The 19,515-nt window shown below is 35.8% G+C and overlaps 1 non-coding gene across 1 annotated transcript; it reads right to left on the reverse strand.

Annotated features, from left to right (window-relative positions):
• Positions 1-366: 366 nt before the first annotated feature.
• LOC113860322 lies at positions 367-473 on the reverse strand. The gene has a single exon (XR_003503776.1). It is a non-coding gene; the product is annotated as a small nucleolar RNA R71 (small nucleolar RNA).
• Positions 474-19,515: the final 19,042 nt, after the last annotated feature.

Genomic DNA, 19,515 nt, shown 5'->3' on the forward strand with positions numbered 1-19,515 from the left:
ATTAGAACATTAGGGGACTATGTTATTCCTAACATGCTAGGCTTTAACTCTTCTATAATTAGGCCAACTATTCAAGCCAACCATTTTGAGATCAAACCTGCCCTACTACATTTAGTCCAACAGGATCAGATTTCTGGAGGAAATTCTGATGATCCTAACTTACATATTTCAAATTTTCTGCAGCTATGTGACACCATAAGAATGAATGGAGTTAGTGAAGAAGCTATCAGATTAAGACTATTTCCTTTTTCCTTGAGAGATAGAGCAAAATGTTGGTTACAAGCTCAACCACAAGGAAGCATCACAACCTGGACAGAACTTGTGAATAAGTTTCTAACTAAGTACTTCCCTCCATCCAAAGCTGCTAAGTTGAGAGGAGAAATTACATCCTTTGTGCAGCAAGAAGGAGAATCATTGTATGAAGCTTGGGAAAGATACAAAGAATTGCTTAGAAGGTGTCCACATCATTGTATTCCAGATTGGATGCAATTGAAAACTTTTTATAATGGGATGAATGCAGTAACAAGAACAATGGTTGATGCTGCTGCTAGAGGTTCATTAAATACAAAGTCCTTGGAAAAAGCTCAGAGAATTATTAAGATGATGACATCTTCAATGTATCAGAATTCAAACTCAAGAAATCAAGGAAGAAATTCTGGTCATGAAGCTAAGGTTCTGGAAACTTTTCTTGCACAGAATCAGCTACAAAATCAAATGTTTTCAGAACAATTAGCTGCCTTGACACAACAAATCAGCAATCTGTAAACAGAGAGTATGCCTACCAGTCAGCTAAGTTGTAATTTTTGTGGAGGAAACCATGTAAATGGTGCATGTGAGGCATCCACAAGTGAACCACAAGAGCAAGTGAATTATATGAATAATTTTCAGAGACAACAGCCATCATATTCCCCTGGATTTCAATTTTCGAATAATAGAACTCAGCAATATTCTAATTGGAATAATCAATATTCTGCTGCAAAGAATTCTAACTCAAATTTGCCTTTTTCTAATGCAGGTCCAGCAACACAATAGCCTTATTTTCAGAGGAATTCATCCACTCAACCTCAAGGAAATCAGAAATTTTCTGAGCCTATGAATGAGAGGTTGACTGAGATGGAAGAAACTATGCTGCAATTCATGAAGATGACTCAAACAAGCTTCAAAAACCAAGAAGCTTCCATGAAGAAACTAGAAACACAAATCGGACAATTAGTTGAACAACTATCCAGCAGAAATGAAGGAAGATTTCCAAGCAATACAGTAATCAATCCTAAAGAGCAATGTCAAGCCATAACTACAAGGAGTGAAGCTGTAGTTGCAAGTCCTAAACCAGCAGAAAAGAAAGTAAATGATGCAGCAGAGAGAAAAATTGAACAAGATCTGCAACAAGGAAATTTTAAGCTATTGAAGAAAGACCATTCAGAAGAAAAAGTAGATGTTCCTATGAATTCTGAGAGGAAAACCAAAAAACAACTCTTTGAGGAAGCTTGTAAGCCAATAGATCCCGAAAAATACAAGAGGCTGCCCTATCCTCAAAGAGTCCAAAATCCTAAACAAGAGGAACAATTTGAAAGGTTTATGAATGTCTTTAAGAAATTACAAATTAACATTCCTTTTGCAGAAGCTTTGGAGCAAATGCCTTCATATGCAAAGTTTATGAAAGAACTACTTTCCAGAAAAAGAAAGCTAGAGCATGATAAAACAGTACCTTTGACAGAGGAGTGCAGTGACATTCTCAAGAGAAAGCTTCCTCAAAAGCTGAAAGATCCTGGATCATTTAGCATTCCTTATGAAATAGGAAACTGCACTGTGGGAAGAGCATTGTGTGACTTGGGAGCAAGCATAAATCCGATGCCATTGGTTGTTCTGCAGAAACTTGGCATAGAGGAAGTGAAGCCCACCAACATTACACTGCAGCTAGCTGATAGATCATACACTTATCCATATGGAGTTGTTGAAGATTTATTAGTTAAAGTTGATAAGTTCATTTTTCCTGCAGATTTTGTAATTCTGGACATGGAGGTGGATTCTAACATCCCTTTGATCCTAGGGAGACCATTTCTTGCAACCGGGAGAGCCTTAATAGATGTGCAGAAAGGTGAACTTATGCTTCGAGTTCAAGATGAGAAGGTAGTGTTTAATGTGTTTGAAGCTTTAAAATATCCAATTGAAGATAGTACATGTATGAAGGTAGATATACTGGATGCTTTTATTACACAACGCCATATTAATGAAATTGATGAACTTGCTGTGTTAGAAGAAATAATATCTGCAGGGAATAACAAATCTGAACTTCTACATGAAGAATACATCATGGAAGTGCAGCAGCAACTAGAAGCTCTGCCAATTAAAAAATCTGCAGAAAATTTCGTGAAGGAGAAGCTAGAAAAGGATGATAAAGAAGAGGAAAAGGAAAAGCTAGAGCTGAAACAACTTCCTTCCCACCTGCGATATGCATTTATGGATGAGAAACATGAAAATCCAGTCATCATCAATAATGAACTTAAGGAAGAACAAGAGGAAAAACTGCTGAGAATTTTCAGAGAACACAAATCTGCAATTGGATGGAGTATTGCAAATCTAAAAGGTATAAATCTTTCATTTTGTAAGCACATAATTTTATTTGAAGAGAATTTTAAGCCTGTTGTGCAGCTACAAAGGAGGTTAAACCCAGCCATGAAAAAGGTAGTTAAAAAGGAGGTCATGAAGCTGTTAGATGCAGGAATAATATACCCTATTTCTGACAGCAATTGGGTAAGTCCAGTCCAAGTTGTTCCAAAGAAAGGTGGTATGACAGTTGTACCTAATGAAAAGAATAAATTTGTCCCTATTAGGACTGTGACTGGATGGAGAATGTGCATAGACTATAGGAAATTAAATGATGCAACCAGAAAAGACCATTTCCCACTACCATTTGCAGATCAAATGCTAGAAAGACTTGCTGGACATTCATTTTATTGTTTTCTTGATGGGTATTCAGGATACAACCAAATAGCTGTGGATCCTTTGGATCAAGAGAAAACTGCATTTACATGTCCATTTGGAGTCTTTGCATATAGGAGAATGCCATTTGGTTTGTGTAATGCCCCTGCCACTTTCCAAAGATGCATGCTTTCTATTTTTTTTGATTTGGTAGAAAACATCATAGAAGTGTTCATGGATGATTTCTCTGTTTTTGGTGATTCTTTTGATGATTGTTTAGCTAATCTATCCACTGTTTTGCAAAGATGTCAAGACACTAACCTTGTGTTGAATTGGGAGAAGTGCCATTTTATGGTACAAGAAGGCATTGTCCTTGGTCACAAAATTTCAGAGAAAGGAATGGAGGTGGACTAAGCTAAGATAGAAGTCATTAGTAAATTGCCTCCACCTATCAATGTTAAGGGAGTTAGAAGTTTTTTAGGACATGTTGGTTTTTATAGAAGATTCATAAAAGATTTTTCCAAGATTGCTAAACCCTTGAGTAATTTACTTATAAAGGATGCAGATTTCTTATTTGATGATAATTGTTTGCATGCGTTTTCTGTTTTAAAAGAGAAACTGATTTCTGCACCTATTCTTGCAAAACCAGATTGGAAATTACCTTTTGAACTCATGTGTGATGCAAGTGATAGTGCAGTGGGTGCTGTGTTAGGATAGAGAAAAGATAGGAAATTACATGCTATCTATTATTCAAGCAAAGTGTTAAATCCTGCACAAGTGAATTACACAACAACAGAAAAAGAACTTTTAGCTGTTGTATATGCTTTTGATAAGTTCATATCATATTTAATGGGTTCAAAAGTGATTGTATACACTGATCATGCTGCTCTTAAATATCTTTTGACAAAACAGGATGCAAAGCCCAGATTATTAAGATGGATTCTACTCCTCCAAGAATTTGAGCTAGAGATCAAAGACAAGAAAGGGAAAGAAAATAATGTTGCTGACCACCTATCCAGATTACCTTTGGAGAGTTCAACCACTGAATCATTGGAAATAAATGAAGAATTTCCAGATGAAAAGCTATTTGCAGTGGATAACATGCCTTGGTTTGTTGATATTGCAAATTTTAAAGCCACTCAATTCATTCCAAAGAGGTTTACTTGGCAGCAAAAGAAGAAGTTCTTACATGACAACAAATTCTATGTGTGGGAAGACCCATACCTATTCAAAATTGGAGTAGATGGGGTACTAAGAAGGTGCATTCCACAAAGTGAGCAAGCTGAGATACTATGGCATTGTCACAATTCAGAATATGGAGGCCACCATGCAAGTTCAAGGACTGCTGCAAAAGTTTTGCAAGCAGGTTTCTTTTGGCCTACACTCTTTAAAGATGCCAAGAGGTATGTGGAAAACTGTGACAAATGTCAAAGAACTGGAAATATCTCAAGAAGACATGAGCTGTCATTAACCAACATCTTAGAAGTGGAACTATTTGATGTATGGGGGATTGATTTCATGGGACCATTTCCCCCATCATTTTCACATGAATACATTCTAGTGGCAGTGGATTATGTGTCTAAATGGATAGAAGCAATTCCTACCAGATCAAATGATGCAAAGGTAGTGATTTCTTTTATAGGAAAGAACATTTTTTCAAGATTTGGTGTGCCTAGAGTGCTGATAAGTGATGGAGGTACTCACTTCTGCAACAAGTATCTTGAAGCTGTATTAATGAAATATGGTGTGAAGCATAAGGTTGCTACTCCATACCATCCACAAACAAGTGGACAAGTGGAGGTTTCAAATAGATAAGTCAAGCAAATTCTAGAGAAAGTAGTGAACAGCTCAAGGAAGGATTGGTCAAAAAGACTGGATGATTCATTGTGGGCATACAGAACTGCTTTTAAAATTTCAATTGGTATGTCTCCATACCAATTAGTATTTGGAAAGGCCTGTCACCTACCTCTAGAGCTGGAACATAGAGCATATTGGACTACAAAATGGCTTAACTTCAATCTGTCAAGTGCTGGAAGGAAGAGAGTTCTGTAGCTGCATGAATTGGAGGAATTCAGACAACAAGCTTATGAGAATGCAAAGTTGTATAAAGAAAGAACCAAAAGAATCCATGACAAGTTCATTCTACAAAAAGATTTTAGACCTGGCCAGCAAGTGCTGCTATTCAATTCAAGATTAAAATTGTTTCCAGGGAAACTGAAATCTAGATGGTCTGGACCATTTTTAATTAAGGAGACTTCTCCCTTTGGAGCAATTCTTATAGAAGATCAGAAAACAGGGAGGGAATTCAAGGTCAATGGCCAAAGATTGAAGATCTATCATGGAGAGGAGTTTGTAAGAAACATATCATGCTTGAAATTGGTTCCTCTTGAGTGAGGAACAACTAATGTCAAGCTAGTGACATTAAAGAAGCACTTTGTGAGAGGCAACTCACATTTCTAACCCAGTTTAAGCTTTCTATAGTGTTTTTTTAGAATTTTGCATATTATTGTTCTGTAAATTTCAGATATTCTGCAAAAATTCTACACAGATAATGCTGAATCTGAGTTTCTGAGGTGCATTTGGTTGCTTAATCTAAGAATTGATGAGGTGAATGTGTAGTTAAGAGTTTAAGATTCTGCATAATCTGATTTTACCAATTTCTGGAAGTTTCTGCATAATGTATGTGAATATTCTGCTGAATCTGATTTTCTAAGGCACAATTGAGATACTTGAATTGAGATTCAATGTGGAGAGTGTGTATTTGATGGATTCAAGAGTGAAAATTGAATTAATTGAGGTTTTAGAGGTATTTGATTAATGAGAGGAGTCACTTTATCGCAGAAAAGAAGCTACGCAGAGAATGCATTTTGAGGTTTTCTGCTGGAACAATCACTTTTACTGATAAAAGTGATCACGCAGAGACAGATGGGAAAATGAGCTCTCTGGAACGCTTCCTTTTTCTATCAGAAGTGATTACACATAGGTAAGTAAACTTCTAATATTTCTGCGTTAGTACTTTTATTGAAAAAAAGTTATCACTTTGCTGCGCATTATGACTTTGCTCAGCAATAGTGATAACGCGCGCTGAGCAAAGTGATAATGCGCGCCTCACTCTGAAAAATCCACTCTCTGGAACATTCACTCTTACGCATAATAGTGATAACGCTGGGATTTTTAATAACATAAAGTCACTTTTATTCTCCAAAGTAGTCACGTGCTTAGGCGTGCCTATAAATATTGCTAAGGTTGAATACGCACATACGTTTTTTTAAAAAAAATTCACATAGAATTCACAGCCAGCAGTTTATTATTTATTCTAGTATTTAGTGTTTTTCAAAAACAATTCAGTGTAATGTGAGGCTAACACATGAATAAGAGGTAGAGAATGAAACCCCCCTTTCATGGCAGCTTGTGCAAGAGTCACCATCCAATGTGTGTGAGTGTTGTGTGTGTGACATTCTCTGCACAAAAACACCAGAATTCCATCAATTTGCAGCAAGAGGAAGGTAATTATTTAGAAAACTAATATAAATGCAGAACATGTGAAATTTAACCCAAATTGTACCCAATTAGTGATTACAACCCAAAAAGTTTAAAACTACCAAAAATTTACAAACTCCTAATAACAGAAAATAAATTCCTAAACTAGTCTTCTGCTGCATCTTCTTCCTCTAAGCTTTCCTCTTCAGAACCTTCTTCTTCTTCTTCTTCTTCCACTACTGCTTCAAATGGTTGCTGAGGAAAGTGGGTTCTGTATATTGGCATATTCTTGAAAATAGAAGAACGAAGGCACTGGGCATTCTCTACCAAGTCTGGAGTATGATACATTTCATCTTTGGTCATTCCCAATTTCTGACCAATATTCAGCATAATACATTCCATTAACATGACTCCAGCTTTGAGGCTATTGTGCAGCTCAGTCTGCCTTTCAGCCAATTGATTCTGCCCTTCAGCTAGCTGCTTCAGAGTGTCCTTCATCATCATCGGTTTCTCTTTCTTGAATTGTGAAGGAATTGGGGCTGCAGAGGTGCAGGAAACAGTTGCATAAATCTCTTTTATCAGAGCTGCAGAAATGGATGGTGCAGCTTTGATTTTCTCTTGGTAATCACCAAACTCTACTCCTGCGTCTTCACAAAGTAATGTAATTACTGAAGGGAATGCTAATGAATCCCTTTTTTTCTTCAGTATTCCCAAAATACATTCACTTATTACTTCTCCCACATCTATGTAGATGTCAGAGACTATGGCAAAAAGCAGAGCAGCCCTCTTGACAGCTAGTGTGGAGCTATGTTTGACAGGCATGAAAGAATTTAAGATAAATATGCTCTATACGTTGGCAAAGGGCAGAAGATTTTTGGTGACAATGTGCTTTGACTTCTTAGATTGGTTAAGCTCCCATGTGGTGCCTGGTTTTCCAATCCTTTCCAGAATTTGCACAAAATCAATATCTGGACTTTCCTTAAATGTTTTGAAGTCCAGTTGTGCAGCATGTTGTGCAGAATTAATTTCCAGCACCCTATTGATGTTTGTTGGAGAGAAGTCAATCCTCATGCCTTTGACCATGGAGCTGAACTTAGGGATTCCTTTTCCTTTAAACCTCATGGCATTGGTATAGAATTCCTGAGTAATTTCCCTCCAACCTAGGCCAACTGTTGTACAGAAGAATTCCCAGCCTCTTCTCTAGATTTCCTCCTTGAATTCAGGGTAATTGTTCCCAGCTATTTGGAATGCTCTATCAAGAACAATTTTTCTTCTTAGAATATTGGCTCTGAAAAAGTTTTCATGAGCCAAACTTCTGAATCTTGGATCATGTGTGGCAGGTGGTGAAGATTCTGAGGGTGCAGCTGTTCTTGGTGGAGGTGATGGCGAAGGTGAAGGTGCAGGAGTTCGCGTCTGAGGTGGTGGAGAAGGTGAAGGTTCAGATACAGGTGCAGATGACCTTGTCTGAGGTGAAGGAGAAGGTGAGGGTTCAGAGATCTGAATAGGTGAAGAACTTGAGACACCATTAGTTCTAGCCCTCTTTGATGCTGCAGCTTGGAGATTTCTGCTGGATCTTCTTGTTGGAGTTGTGGAAGATGCAGCTCGCTTCTTCTTATCAAATATCAGGGTAACGCAAAAAGATAATTACATGCCTTGACCAATTTTTCAAACCAATTTTGTGCTATCAGCAAAAATTCACAAATTGTATTCATTTTACAATCAAGTATGCATTTCGGATATTCCCAAATTAATGTCTAACTCACTTTCAGCACAGTTATGTATTCTAATTTCCAATTCCACAGTTTTATAAAATTCTGTTGCTATCAATTCAGATTGTGCAGAAATTTGGTTCATATAGTGCAATGTGATTTCAACTATCCCATCAACTAACATACATGACAAAGAACAACTATTTAGAGTATTATCCATTCTATTTTTAACCAAATAGCCTCAGAGTGTGAATTCAAGTCTGCTGTCAAAACATGTATTATACAGATGCACAGTATAGATGCTCAACATTAATCCATCACATTCAGAGAAATTTGGATACTCCTAATCTGGAAATTCAGGATGTGTTCATTGTCATAAAGAATTAGGGTAGTGCAGAGCAATCTGTTCAAGTTTCAATCAATTTCCAAAAATATTGCTGCAACTCACTTATTGTAATTTTCAGATTAATGAAGAAGTGGTTCCATCACAGCAGGTAATTTTAAATAATCATATTCAAAGATTTCCTATCAACCAATTCACACACTTCAATTTAAATCAACTAAAATGCTGCAGAATGTGATACATATAGTGTGCAATGCAATGTCAGTTATCTAGTAGAAATGTCATAGTAGACAGAGAAAGACCAATTCAGAGTATTGTCTATTCTATTCTTGAAGCGAATAATATCAGAATAGTTTCCCAACAGTAATCTTGACCTTTTCCAAAACAATACATGCAGAACACAGCACAATAAATAATTTCAGACTTTCAAATTTAATATCTTTCAATCAAAACATTGTTATTAAAGTCCTTTTAGGTCAAGTCAATTTTTGCAGAAGTTTGTTAATGTGAAAAGTGCAATGCAGAATTGAATCTTCTAAAAAAAAAAAAACTCAAATTACAGCAAAACCTAATCTCAGTACTTTCTATTCCCCAAATTGATTTAAAAGCCTTGAACATTCTTAGTTACCCTTTTTTTTTCAGCAACTTCCCCAAAATATTTAAACACATACAAAAACCCCAATCATAGATTTCAGAAGTAAGGGAAGTGTACCTTGGTTAAAGATGCAGAAATGATGTTCGAACAGGGAAGAAGAAGCTTCTGAATCGCAATGCAGAGATTTATGAGGAGAGCTCTCAGAGAGGGAAGGGATTTTTTTGATTTAAAAACGTATGTGCGTATTCACCCTTAGCATTATTTATAGGCACGCCTAAGCACGTGACTACTTTGGAGAATAAAAGTGACTTTTATGTTATTAAAATTCCCAACGTTATCACTATTATTCGAAGAGTGAATGTTTTAGAGAGGGGATGTTTTAGAATGAGGCGCGCATTATCACCTTTGCATCATTTGATCTGGTGGGAATTGCTTCTACCTATTTAGACACATAATCCACTGCCACTAGAATGTATTCATGTGAGAATGATGGGGGAAATGGTCCCATGAAATCAATCCCCCATACATCAAATAGTTCCACTTCTAAGATGTTGGTTAATGGCAGCTCATGTCTTCTTGAGATATTTCCAGTTCTTTGACATTTGTCACAGTTTTCCACATACCTTTTGGCATCTTTGAAGAGTGTAGGCCAAAAGAAACCTGCTTGCAAAACTTTTGCAGCAGTCTTTGAACTTGCATGGTGGCCTCCATATTCTGAATTGTGACAATGCCATAGTATCTCAGCTTGCTCACTTGTGGAATGCACCTTCTAAGTAACCCATCTACTCCAATTTTGACCAGGTATGGGTCTTCCCACACATAGAATTTGCTATCATGTAAGAACTTCTTCTTTTGCTGCCAGGTAAACCTCTTTGAAATGAATAGAGTGGCTTTAAAATTTGCAATGTCAGCAAACCAAGGCATGTTTTCCACTGCAAACAGCTTTTCATCTGGAAATTCTTCATTTATTTCCAATGATTCAGTGGTTGAACTCTCCAAAGGTAATCTGGATAGGTGGTCAACAACATTATTTTCTTTCCCTTTCTTGTCTTCGATCTCTAGCTCAAATTCTTGGAGGAGTAGAATCCATCTTAATAATCTGGGCTTTGCATCCTGTTTTGTCAAAAGATATTTAAGAGCAGCATGATCAGTGTATACAATCACTTTTGAACCCATTAAATATGATCTGAACTTATCAAAAGCATATACAACAGCTAAAAGTTCTTTTTCTGTTGTTGTGTAATTCACTTGTGCAGGATTTAATACTTTGCTTGAATAATAGATAGCATGTAATTTCCTATCTTTTCTCTGTCCTAACACAGCACCCACTGCACTATCACTTGCATCACACATGAGTTCAAAAGGTAATTTCCAATCTGGCTTTGCAAGAATAGGTGCAGAAATCAGTTTCTCTTTTAAAGTAGAAAACGCATGCAAACAATTATCATCAAATATGAAATTTGCATCCTTTATAAGTAAATTACTCAAGGGTTTAGCAATATTGGAAAAATCTTTTATGAATCTTCTATAAAAACCAACATGTCCTAAAAAACTTCTAACTCCCTTAACATTGATAGGTGGAGGCAATTTACTAATGACTTCTATCTTAGCTTGGTCCACCTCCATTCCTTTCTCTGAAATTTTGTGACCAAGGACAATGCCTTCTTGTACCATAAAATGGCACTTCTCCCAATTCAACACAAGGTTAGTGTCTTGACATCTTTGCAAAACAGTGGATAGATTAGCTAAACAATCATCAAAAGAATCACCAAAAATAGAGAAATCATCCATGAATACCTCTATGATGTTTTCTACCAAATCAGAAAAAATAGAAAGCATGCATCTTTGGAAAGTGGCAGGAGCATTACACAAACCAAATGGCATTCTCCTATATGCAAAGACTCCAAATGGACATGTAAATGCAGTTTTCTCTTGATCCAAAGGATCCACGGCTATTTGGTTATATCCTGAATACCCATCAAGAAAACAATAAAATGAATGTCCAGCAAGTCTTTCTAGCATTTGATCTGCAAATGGTAGTGGGAAATGGTCTTTTCTTGTTGCATCATTTAATTTCCTATAGTCTATGCACATTCTCCATCCAGTCACAGTCCTAGTAGGGACAAGTTCATTCTTTTCATTAGGTACAACTGTCATCATTGCTTTAAGTATAAGAAACTAAAAGATTGCAAGATCAAAGTTCCTTATCCCTAAGAAAACTATAATCTTGGTGATTGGTTCAGATCTGAAGAACAAATTCAATTTCCATTGACAAGAGTTCCTTTGAAATTAGTTAATCAAATTTCCATTCAATTCCTACGTAAAGTGCAGAATCAATCACTCAATCTATTCCAAAGCTTGAAATCCAGATCCAAAATCAATTCAACATATTCGTTTCAGATCTACAATCCCTAGCTATGAACAAATTACAAAGCCATGACAGCAGAGAAAAGAAAAGAAAGAGAAGAAGAGAAGAAGAAAATCAAAATCACCATTGAAGCTTGCTCCACTCCAATTCCTCTTCGTGAAGCTCCGAGATTCGAATCCCTACTCCTCTCTCTCACTTCCTCTAACAAGAATCTAACTAAAAAAACTGAAAATGAATAGAATCTCCTTTTTCTGGATTGTTTCTGGTATTTATAGAATTTCTCAGATTTTCACGTCATCACTTTTATGAGAAATAGTAGTTACGCAGAGAGTTTTTGGTTGCATGTTAACACTTTTCTCAAAAAGAGTGGCCACGCGCAACTTCCTGATATTGAGAGCTCTCTGGAACTATCACTCTTGATGATAAAAGTGACAACGCAGAGCCAAAGTAGTTGCGCGTTATCACTATTGCTGATAAAAGTGACTACGCGCAACTCGCCAAGTTGTAGACTCTCTGGAACGATCACTTTTGATGACAATAGTGGTTACGCAGAGCTTTCCTGATATTTTGTCTCTCTGGAACTATCACTTTTAATGATAAAAGTGGTAACGCTCAAGCTTCACTTCTTCTTTGAGCTTTGAAGTGATCACTTTCACTGACAATAGTGATCACGCCCAGTCTGCAATTTCTTATTCGTGTGTTTTTGGAGTCCAGACTTGCTTCTTTCCTCTTCCTTGTCATCAAACCTCCATGGATATGATCCTTGCTCAATTTATTCCTTCAAAAACAAGATTAAAAACTTAATTCCCAAGCAAAAATTTCACAATTGCTAAAATAACTACAAATTTAAACAAAACTTCAATTCCTTCTCTTTTTCTGAGTTTTTCTGCTTTCTTTATATATTTTTCTTATCAAATGTGTTAGAATTATGCTAAAATATTAGTCAAAATATAGATTCATCATGCACACAGCATCACCTCTATAACTTCCATTTTTTCAGAAAAAAGTGGCCACGTGTAGTAACTATGTCCATTAAAATGCATAAAAGGAACCACGTAGAGCCATTTTCAGAATCTCAAATCTTCATTTCTTCATCTCATTTCTCAAGTTCTTGGTTTTTCTAACCCTTTGCTGAATGAAATTTGTTTCTAAGAAATCAATTGAAGTTCATTCTGCACATTTCTCCAAATCCAGGTCAGTATTCTACTTCTCTAATTTAGAAATTAGGGTTCTTCATTTTGCAAAATTGTGGAAAACACTGAGTAATGGAAAAATAGAAATTTTCTTGTTAATAACTAATCTGAACATGAAATTACAGGGCAATGTAGAGTAATTCTCACTTCAATTGATAGATTTATTAGATGAAAAAGACCTACATTGACAGATTGCATGAGTTAACCTTAGGACTTAAAGTGAAAAATAGTTAGAAAGAAATTTCTGCATAAATGTAAGTCTTGAACTCTAGCATTTTGCATTCAAAATCATGAATATCTGAGTTTAAATGCTTCAAGGAACCATATTCTGCATTGTTATGATATTCTTATGTTCTGCATTGTTCATATTCTGCTATTCTAAAATTGAAAATGTCCTGCAGAATTTTTATTGCATTGCATTCATGTCTTTCAGTGTATTGAAATATTCTTTTTATGCAGGAAATTTTAAAAATGGTAAGGACATCAGACAACACTTCAGTTGGCTTTTCTAGAGGTACTCCTAGAACAAAGAGAGGAAGATTAGCAGGAGCCTCTTCATCAAGCCCAAATCCTCAACATGATCCAAGGTTCAGGAGCATAGCTCATGAGAATTATTTCAGAGCTAATATCTTGAGAAGAAAGATTGTCCAAGATAGAGCAATTAAGATAGTTGAAGACCATTATCTAGAATACAAAGAGGAAATTCAGAAAAGAGAATGGGAATCCTTCTGCATGATGGCTGACATTGGCTGGAGAGACATTACACATGAATTTTATGCCAATGCCATGAGATTCAAGGGAGATCAGCTGCCTAAATACCATTCAATGGTCAAGGGGACAACAGTTGATTTTTCTACTGCTAACATCAATAGAGTCCTCAACATTAAGACTCAAAAACAACCTGGGCAGCAAGACTTTAAAGCGTTCAGGGATGCTGAAGATAAGGACTATGTTCAAATCCTTGAGAGGATTGGGAAACCAGGGACTACTTGGGAACTGAATCTATCAGAAAAGCCCAAATGCATCACAACCAAGAACCTTTTGCCCTTTGCAAAAGTGTGGAGCACCTTTATTTTGAGTTCATTCATGCCTGTTAGGCATAGCTCCACTCTAGCAGTGAAGAGAGCTGAACTCCTATATGCTATAGTCAATGATTTTTATATAGATGTATGAGAAGTGATTAGTGGATGCATTCTGGACATCCTCAAGAGAAAAAGGGATTCTCTAGCTTTCCCTTCGTTAATAACTGTTCTTTGTGAGGATGCAGGTATTGATTGGAGATTATCAAATCAAAATTAGAGCTGCACCTCCAATTACAGTAGCTATGGTGAAGGAGATTTATGCTACTGTCTCTTGCACATCAGCAGCCCCAATTCCCTCCCAGTATAAAAGAGAGAATCCAACCACAATGAAGGAGAAGATAGCCTTCATGGCTGAAAGACAAAACTCCTTAGCTGAGAGGCAGAATGAGTTGCACAGCAGTATGAAGGCTGGATCATGCTCCTGGAAGGTGTTCTCATGAACATTGGTCAAAAGATGGGCATGACCAAAGAAGACTTGTACAACACTCCAGATCAAGCAGAGAATGCCTAATGCCTGAGGTCAACTGTTTTCAAAGACCTCCCCATCTACAGAACTCATTTTCCTCCACCAGCAGCTGCTACAGAAGAGGAAGAAAATGATGATTTGGAAGATAAGGATGAGGATGAAGATGAAGAGTAGATTAGGAATTTAAATTTTTGTCATTAGTTTAATTTTTGTCAAAAGATTGTAATTAGAATTTTAGAATTTTGAATGTTGTAATTACATTTTAGTTTTATTTTGGTTATGAACAATTCTGTTTTAAATATCTACTAGCTTTGAATTTTATTGAATTTTTATTTGATAATTGATGAACAACTTGTGATGTTTTTGTGCAGATTATGCTCTTAAACTCTGAACAAGGAGCACATGGAATGATTGAAATATGCACAGCTACCATGAAAGGGGGTTTAATTCTGTACCTCTATTTTCATGTGTACAACTTACATTTTGCATAAAATATTCACAAGTTAGAAAAATATTAAACTGCATTAGATCTTGTTTTCTTGATAAATAAACCTGATTTTCATCTGATTGAAATTCTGATTGTTGAATTACATAAGTTGTTTTTCCCATTCTTAACATGATTGTCATACTTGTATTTAAAAAAAAAATTAAAGCAGTCTTGCCATTTTATTCATGCAAATTTTTGAAGTAAATAGTGAACTGAATTGATGAATATTATCCATTTACTTCCTTGGTGAGACTTGAACCTTTTCATTCATTGATGTGTGACTGATCTCAAATTCTGATTTACTCTCTAGAACTTGCTTTGTTTCTTAACTGAATATGCTGTTTTACACTAATCACATAAAGGATAGAGGCCATTATTCAGATTTACCTAGTGAGCCAAATAGACTGCCTTTCATTCTTGAATGTCCTAGTTAGCCCCTTTGAGCTGATAGCCTTTCTTTGATCAACCTCAATACAAGCTTTTCTAGAAAAACCATTTTACCTATTCAAATAGAAAAGCGGCAAATTGAGTTGAATCAAAGATAAGTTTTAAAACTAAGTTTAGGGTAACATCATGTTTCTAGTGCATTACTTGAGGACAAGCAATGTTCTAAGTTTGGGGTAGAAAAGAATTGATAAAAGGATTGAAATGAAATAAGAAAGTAAGAAAAAGTCATGCAGAGAAAATATCAAAAAGAAGTAAAAAGTTGCAAGTAAAAATAGAAAAATGAAAAAGAAATAAAAAGAAATCAGCAAATTAAAAAAAAGGAAAAGAAAATTGGTAGATAATTCTGCAAAAATTTAAACTGTGATTGAAAGTTGATTAAGAATAGAAACAGTTGATGCAGCCCTTACTAAGTTTAAAAACTTATCTACTCAATTTGCATCTTTTTCTGTTTGAAATTAGCTGCATTGATATCCTGAAATCATTGAAATCATACCTGTCCCTGAGCCTTAATATTACCTAAAAAGTCCTCTTGATATGTGATTAATTGTAAATTTGCAAAGGAGGTAGAAAATATAGGCAAGCTTATGGCAGAGTTTGATGAATTTGGTGATGCTGAGAGCAAACACAAGCTTAAGCACTGATTGAGTTCAAGAAACACTTTCTGAGAGCTGTGATAATATTTCTCAACTCTGTTTGCATGTAGCTTTAATGATTTGCTTGATTGAAATGAATGAGATTGTGCAGCAAATAGATAATTCAAGTGTGACTATTATGATGAAGAATTGGTGAATGACTTAGTAAGAAAATAATTAGAATGCATTGAAGTAAAATGGATTTTTAATTTGAATTTTTCTTAAAAATGTAAAAAGTTTTTGGATTCCAATTAATAAGAATTTACACCCTTGATATGTTCTAATTTGCTTGAGGACAAGCAAAAATTCAAGTTTGGGGTAGTGATGAATCCATATTTTACTAGTATTTTACAATAGTTTTTAGTGCAATTAATAAAGAAAACATGCTAGAAATAGTAGAAAACCCTTAAAAAAATAATAAAATGTTGCATGTCACTTTTAAACATAGTTATTTTAAAATTCATTGATTTTCTATGTAAAAAGTCACAATTCAAGTGTGCTTTTGTAGGGAATTATGAGCTAAGTTCATGACGATTGGATGATCAAAGAAAAAATAGAAGAAAAGTAGCAAAAATTGGAGGAAAGAAGTGGATAATTGAAGAACAGCCTCTGAGTGATCACTTTCGTTGGTGAAAGTGATCACTCCAGAACCATAAAATGAAGAAGAGTTTCTGCGTAATCACTTTTGCTGGCAAAAGTGATCGTTCCAGAGAAGTTGCATTGAGAAGAGCTTCTGCGTAATCACTTTTTCTGGAAAAAGTGAGCGTTCTAGAGAGTCCTCCAAGAAGAGTAGCTGCGCGTGTTCACTATTATCCACAAAAGTGAACACGCGCAAGAAGGTAACCTCTACGTGTTCACTATTTCTAGCAGAAGTGAACACGCGCATGACATTAGTAAGGGAAGCTTCTGCGTGGCTACTATTTTCAACAAAAGTGAACACTTTGAAATGCGCGTGGCTACTATCACCAGCAAAAGTGAACACACGCAAGTAGAAATGAAGAATTAGCCTCTGCGTGATTACTATTGCTGACAAAAGTGATCACACCAGCAGAGCGGGAATTCTATAAAAGACAGTTAGCTCAGGAATCTTAAGAGATTTTTGTTCATTTTTCATTTTTTATTTGTTTTTGTTGTTGAGAGAGTCAGAGAGGGAGATTGAGGATGAACACCAAGCTTCATTTCTTGAGGGATCAGATTGAAGATTGGCTTGAAGATGTTTCTTCTTTGTTCATTCTCTTCTTCTCTTCTCTTCTCTTTTTGTAATGTTTGCTTAAACTCTCTGTGGTTAGGAATTTTGAATCTGAAATAGAAATGTTGAATTGATTTTGGATCTGAACTTTGAATTTTGGATTGGATTGAGTGATTGATTCTGCTGTTAAAGTAGTGATTGAATGGAAATTTGATCAACTAATCATGGAGGAACTCTTATCAATGGGAATTGAATTTGTTTCTCAGATCTGAATTAATTGCCAAGGTTATTGGTTTCTTAGGGATAAGATATTTTAATCTTGCAATTTTTTGGTTTCACAAACTTAATGCAGCATTTAATTGGATTAGATCTAAGGGATTAGAATGATTTGATTAGATGCTAGATTCATTGAGGCAAGGGATTGTCCTTTGATTAATATAACGTGAAACTGATTGTCATTCCATCTAAATGCTTAAAAGTTCAGAACTTTATTGATTCAATGTTGAAGTTTTGGTGAAACAATTTCCTAATTACTCTTTCTACATCTGTTTACTATATACTTTTGTGCTAACTGTTATGTTTTACTTTCTAATTTCATTTTTGATACATCCATACCAAATCCATCTGAAATCTGTAAAGCTCAACTAATTGTGATCTTGTGAAGTGGTAATTGAGAACTTTATTCCCTGAGGACGATACTTGGAACTCAATTTGATTCTAAGATTTTTTTTAACTTGCTACAATAATACTAGTACATTTGCTAGTCAGTTTACTTTCAGTGCAACAACAGTTGTAAAAGTAACACTTCACGTAATTTTTAACACATTCTGCATAAGTATAATCAATCACAAACAACACTTTCCACACATTCCATTTCAATTCACAACCGATGCGCTCACGGCACCAAAAATATTTTACACATACGTGCGCTCACTGCACATAACCACGATCACAATTTCACACCATGGATGGTCGCCGGTTAACCCTGCCTCAAGGATACCACGTGTGCGGTCATGAGTCACGTGGCAAAGGTGTTAGTCATACATCTAGTCAGGAGGAAAGTGTGTGGCTTGTGGTGCACTCACGCTCACTGTTGGCGTCACTACCACTCTCTCTTCCCCAAGGTATTTCTACCATCTCCATCTTCCACACCTCCAGTGTATCGCTGAACTATTCATAGCATATTCACAATTACATTTAACATGTCCCTTTCACACACACTTCAGCCACATATAGTATTCATATTCGCACATAGGCTCACATTCTTTCACAGCACACGGCACACAGGGCCACATTCATTCATAACACACAGTTCAATTGTACAATTTTTATCATAATATCGTTACAACCATTCATTTCATCATACCCAATGTTTCTCAATATTGATAATACTAAGTTTCACACGATCTTTCCACCACAATTTCAGTACAATTAATCAATTCTACCAAACACACACATTCCAAACCATCCACATGATATTGCATAGCAAATTACATGGCATTCAAACATAATGAAAAAGGGTATAGTCCCCCCTTACCTTGGATTGAAGACCCACACACAAAATCAACCAAGGAAGTGCTCCCCATACAAATTTCGTCTTCAATACATGGAAGAATCCCATGAGAACTAAGGGAAACTGAGAAACTAGAGAATAGGATGAGAAACCAAAACGCTAACCATTAAAACTTACCTCCAAGCATTTTCAACATGATTTCAACCTTCAATCTAGCTCCCGAACGGCTTTGGAGTCAATTTAATTAGTGAAATAAGGTTTTGGGTCAAGAGAATCGAAGAGATTTTGAAGATAGAAATGGGAAATGAATTTCCCAAACCCGAACCTCTTCAAATACCCCTCTAGTCACGACACTCTCGCTGCAGCGAGAGATGTCTTGCTGCAGCGACACCCCTTGTTGCTTCAGTGAAAATCTCAGAGAAAACTGCACCCTAGTTTCTGCAAAATCTCACTACAGCGAGACTGTACCCAGAAATTGTCACGACCTCTTTTATAAGGAACCGAGAACATTGTTTCTACATCACATACTTATTTAAGATAAATAAATAATAGAGAATATAAGTATAAAATTCACTTCTCATTCAAAATAAAATAAAGTTTCTTACAACAAATATCTAATAGAATAATATAATATTACATTTAGTTCATAATATTTAAAATATCCAAAATTATACTACATATCTCCCTCTACATGAGGTCTCAAAATATAAAGAAAAAAGGACTTTGATGTAATATTACTCAACTCCAGCTTCTAACATTTCTCCACTGGCCCCTCAGCCTGTGAAGTAGATGCAACACCTGCTACATCTGTTCACGTACCACCGTACGATCAACGCAGTACACACGCACACAACGACATAGAAAGAAATGCAAGGGTGAGCTTACAAAAATAAACTAAAATCATACATACATATATATATATATATATATATATATATATATATAACAAAACATTACTTACAGCAATAGCCCCATGCGTTACCAGCCCATCTAATGCACAACATGAAAACAGTTTCTAACTGGTTTCACAGCCTAAGTAATCCAGAAGGAGCCGAGCCAATCCAAGAGCGACCCATTCCGGTATCTGGA

The sequence above is a fragment of the Abrus precatorius genome, unplaced genomic scaffold (assembly GCF_003935025.1).
Source record: "Abrus precatorius isolate BTA unplaced genomic scaffold, Abrus_2018 Scaffold2, whole genome shotgun sequence".
Lineage (NCBI taxonomy): Eukaryota > Viridiplantae > Streptophyta > Magnoliopsida > Fabales > Fabaceae > Abrus > Abrus precatorius.